This window comes from Micromys minutus, assembly GCF_963924665.1.
Source record: "Micromys minutus genome assembly, chromosome: 17".
Taxonomy (NCBI): domain Eukaryota; kingdom Metazoa; phylum Chordata; class Mammalia; order Rodentia; family Muridae; genus Micromys; species Micromys minutus.
Window position 1 is genome coordinate 19,852,646 of NC_137952.1, and position 5,300 is coordinate 19,857,945.

A 5,300-nucleotide genomic window follows, 5' to 3' on the forward strand; every position below is an offset into this window, starting at 1 on the left:
TCTTTGATACTATTCCATTGATCTGTCTGCCTGTCTCTGTACTATTACCATTCAGTTTTTATTACTCCATGATCTGTAATACAGCTTGAGATCAGGTGTGCTGTCTAGATGTAAGTTTATGCTCTCTTCAGTTTCTTTTTTGAGGCACTTGGAGCTTTGTATTTTTTTTTTCTCAGCACTGCTTTCACTGTATCTTATAAGTTTAAGTATGTTTTGCCTTCATTTTCATTAAGTTCTAAAAACTTTCACTTCTTTTTTTTTCCTTGACCAAGCTATTATTTAATAAAGCAAGGTTCAGTTTTTTTGTGTATGTGGGCTTTTTGTTGATTTTGCTGTTATTGAAGACCTGCCTTAGTACATGATGATCTGATAGAATGAAGAAGATATATTCTTTTGTTTTAGGATGAAATATTCTATAGGTATCTGTTAATTTTATTTGGTTCACAAATTTTATTTTGGTTTCTGTTGGTTTCACTGTGTCTCTGTTCAGTCTCTACTTTCATGATCAGTCCATTGATGAGTGAGGGGGTGTTGAAGTTTTGCACTATTATTGTGTATGGTGCAATATATGCTTTGAACTTTATTAGAGTTTCTTTTATGAATGTGAGTGCCCTTGTATTTGGAGCATACCTTTTCCAGGATTGAGAGTTAATCTTGATAGATTTTAACTTCGATGAGTAAAAATTGTACTTCCTTATCTTTTTTGATAACTTTTGGTTGGAAGTCTATTTTATTCAATATTAGAATGACTACTGTAGTTCATTTCTTGGGACTATTTGCTTGTAATATTTTTCTCAGCCCTTTACAGTAGTGTCTATCATGGTTGCTGAGTAGTTTCCAGTATGTAGCAAAATGCTGGGTCCTGTTTATATTTCCAATCTGATAGGCTATGTTTTTTATTGGGGGAATTGAGTCTAATGATGTTATGAGATATTAAGAAATAGTGATTGTTGTTTTCTGCTTTTTTGTTGTTTTCTATTTTTATTTTTTATTTTTATTTGTTGTTTGTGTGCTTTTCTTCTTTTGGGTTTATTGCAAGGGAAATAATTTCTTGATTTTCCTAGGGTGAAGTTTTTCTCTCTGTGATGAAGTTTTCTACTATCCCTTGTAGGGCTGGATTTATGGACAGAGATTGTGTAAATTTTATATTTTCCTGGAATACCTTGGTTTCTTCATGGTAATTGAGTATTTTTTTTCCTGGATACAGTAACCTGGGCTAGCATATGTGTTCTCATAGGGTTTGTATGATATCAGTCCAGGATCTTCTAGCTTTCATAGTCTCTGTTGAGAAGTCTGAAGTAATTCTGATAAATCTGCCTTCATATGTTACCTGTTCTTTTCCCCTTAATGCTTATAGTATTCTTTCTTTGTTTTGGACATTTGTTGTTTTGAATATTTTGCCTAAACACAATTTTCTTTGGAGTTCTGAAGGGTTTTTGTATGCTCATGTCATCTCTTTCTTTAGGTTAGGAAATTTTTCTTTTATAATTCTGGAAGATATTTACTGGGCCTTTTAATTTTGAGTCTTTGCTCTCTTCTACACTTATTATGCCTCAGATTAGTCTTCTCATTGTGTCCTGGATTTACTGGATGTTTAGGTTAGAAGACTTTTGATTTTTGCATTTTCTATGATTATTGTTTCATTGCTTTTATCTTATCTTCTGCCCGTCAGATTATCACTTCAACCTGTTGTATTCTGTTGGTGATGGTTGTGTGTATGACCTAAGCTGTATTTCCTAGGTTTTCCAACTTCAGGGTTGTTTTTTTTTGTGATTTCCTCATTGTTTCTATTTCTGTTTTCAATTTTTTCACCTGTTTGGTTGTGCTTTCCTGTAGCTCTTTAAGTGATTTTCTTGTTTTTGTTTTTGTGTTTCCTCTTTAAGGTTTTCAACTTGATTGCATGTGTTCTTCTGGCTTTCCTAACCTTCTTTTTTTTTTTCCCCAAAATTTTATTATATATTTTCTGCCTTGTACTGGCCTTCCTTCTCTTTGAGATTAACAAGTACAGTTTATGCTTTCTTGGTTATTCCCAGCTTTTTGGGCTAGAATCAACTTATAAGTGAGTACATACTATGAATGTTCTTTTGTGACTGAGTTACATCACTCAGGACGATAGCTTCAAGTTTCATCAATTTGCCCAGGAATTTCATGAAGTCATTGTTTTTGATAGCTTAGTAGTACTCCATTGTTTATATGCACCACAATTTCTGTATCCATTCCTCTGTTGAAGGACATTTTGGTTCTTTTCAGCTTCTGGCTGTTATAAATAAGGCTGCTATGAACATGTTTGTGTTTATTTCCTTGTTGGATGTTGTACCTTAATTTGGATATATACCCATGAGTGGTATAGCTGAGTCCTCAGTTAGTATTATGTCCAATATTCTGAGAAGCCACCAGACTGATTTCAAGAGTAGTTGTACAGTTACAGTCCCACCAACAGTGAAAGAGTGTTCTTCTTTCTTCATGTCATTGCCAGCATCTAATATCACCGGAGTATTTGATCTTAGACATTCTGACTGGTGTGAGGTGAAATTTCAGAGTTGTTTTGATTTGCATTTTCCTGATGACTCAGGATGTTGAGCATTTGTTTAGGTTCTTCTCAGCCATATGATATTCCTCAGTTGAGAAGGCTTTGTTTAGCTCTGTACCTCATTTTAATAGGATTAATTTGATTCAGTGGACTCTAATTTCTTGAGATCCTTGTATATATTGGTTACAAAACCTGTAGCAGATGTAGAATTGGTAAAGAACTTTTCCCAATCTGTTGGTGGCTGTTTTGTTATTTTGATGGGTCCTTTCCCTTACTAAAGCTTTGCAATTTCATGAGATCCCATTTGTTGATTCTTGAGCATAATCCATTGGCCTGTCTGCCCCACATTGAACAATCCTTGCATTCCTGGGATGCAACCTACTTGATCATGGTAAATGACCATTTTGATGTGTTCTTGGATTCTGTTTGCAAGAATTTTATTGAGTATTTTTGCATCAATGTTAATGAGGGAAATTGGTCTAAAATTCTCTTTCATTGTAGGGTATTTGTGTGGTTTAGGTATGAGCATAATTGTGCCTTTGAAGAATGGGGTGGGTAATGTTTCCTCCATTTCTATTTTGTGAAATAATTTGGACAGTATTGGTATTATTGGAGAGTATTAGGTCTTCTATGAAGTTCTGATAGAATTTTGCAATAAATCTATCAGTTCCTGGGCATTTTTTGGTTGGGAGGATTTGATGAATTCTTCTATTTCTTTAGGTTTTATGGGGCTGTTAAGATGGTTTCTCTGATCCTGATTTAACTTTGGTAGTTGGTCTCTTTCTAGACAATTGTCTATTTCCTCTAGATTTTCTAGTTTTGTTAAGTTTAGGCTTAGGCTTTTGTAATACAATCTGATGGTTTCTTGAATTTCTGTTGCTATGCCTCCCCTTTAATTTTTGATTCTGATAGTTTTTATACTCTCTCCGCACACTGTAGTTCATCTGGCAAAAGGTTTACCAATCTTTTGATTTTCTCAAAGAATGAACTCTTGTTTGTTGGGTTTTTTTTTTTTTTTTTTTTTTTTTTTTTTTTTTTTTTTTTTTTGTATAGTTCTTTTTGTTTTTATTTGGTCGATTTCAGATCTGAATTTGATTATTTCCTGCCATCTACTCATCATGGGTGTGTATGCTCCTTTTTGTTATAGAGTTTTCTGGTATGCTGTTAAGCTATTCGTGTAATCTCTCTTCAGTTTATGTTTTGAGGTGCTCAGAGCTTTGAGTTTTCCTCTTAGCAGTAATTCCATTGTATCCCATAAGTTTTATCTTCATTTTTATTAAATTCTAAAATATCTTTTATCTATTTATCCATTGACCAAGCTGTTGTTGAGTAGTGTTGTTTTGCTTCCATGTGTATGTAGGGTATTTGTTTTTTTGTGTGTGTGTTTTATTGTTTTTTGTTTTGTTTTGTTTTGTTTTTGGTTTTTTTTTTTTTTTTTTTTTTTTTGGTTTTGTTGCTATTAAAGACCAGGCTTAGTCCATGGTGATCTGATAGAATGCTTCAGTTTATTTCAATCTTCTTATATCTCTTAAGGCCTGTCTTTTGACCAGCTATATGGAAAATTTTGGAGAAGGTACCATATTCTAGAGATATCTGTTAAATCCATTTGGTTCAGGATTGAGAGTTCATCTTGATAGATTTTTTCCTTTGGTGAATAAAATGTGTCATTCCTTATCTTTGCTGATCTTTTTGGTTGAAAATCTATTTTATTCAATTTTGGAATGGCTACTTGAGCTTTTTCCTTGTACCATTTGTTTGGAAATTTATTTTTCTAACATTTTACTCGGAGATCATCCCTGTCTTTGTTAATAAAATGAATTTCCTGTATACACCAAAATGCAGGATACTGTTTATGTGTCCAGTCTGATATTCTATGTCTTTTTATTCAGGAATGGAGTCCATTGATGTTAAGAGATATTAAGGAATATTTATTGTTGTTTCTTGCTATTATTTCTGTAAAAGGTAGGTTTATGTTTGTGTGATTTTTCTCCATGGTATTTTTTTGCAAGAAGATTAATTTCTTTCATTCCCAGGTTGAAATTTCCCCCTCTTCCTGGTGGAGTTTTCCATCTATTATCATTTGTAGGGCTGGATTTGTGGAAAGATGCTATGTAAATTTGGTTTTGTCCTGGAATATCTTAGTGTCTCCATGTATTGTCATTGAGTGTTTTGCTAGACATAGTAACCAGGGCTGGCATTTGTGCTCTTTTACGGTCTGTATGATGTCAGTCCAGGATCTTCTAACTTTCATAGTTTCTGTTTAAAAGTCTGGTGTAATTCTGATTAGTCTGCCTTTATATGTTACCTGTACATTTTCCCTTACTAATTTTAGTATTCCTACTTTGTTTTAAACATTTATTGCTTTGACTATTATATGTTGAAAAGAATTTCTTTTCTGGTCAAATCTATTTGGGGTTCTGTAGGCTCCTTGTATGTTTGTGGTCATCACTTCGATTGGGTTGGAAAAGTTTTCTTCTATGATTTTGTCAAATATATTTACTGGGCCTTGTAGTTGTGAGTCTTTGCTCTCTTCCACACCTATTCCATACCTTTCCTAGGTTTTCCAACTTTACAGTTGTCTCCTTTTCTGATTTATTCATTGGTTCTATTTCTGTTTTCAATTTGTTTGACTGTTTAGTTGTGTTTTCCTGTAGCTCTTTAAGTGATTTGTGTGTGTGTTCTTTAACTGCCTCAACTTGTTTTCATGTGATCTCCTTGCTTTCCTGTCCTTTTTACATGTGTTATTTATGTGCTTCTTGAGACCCTAAAT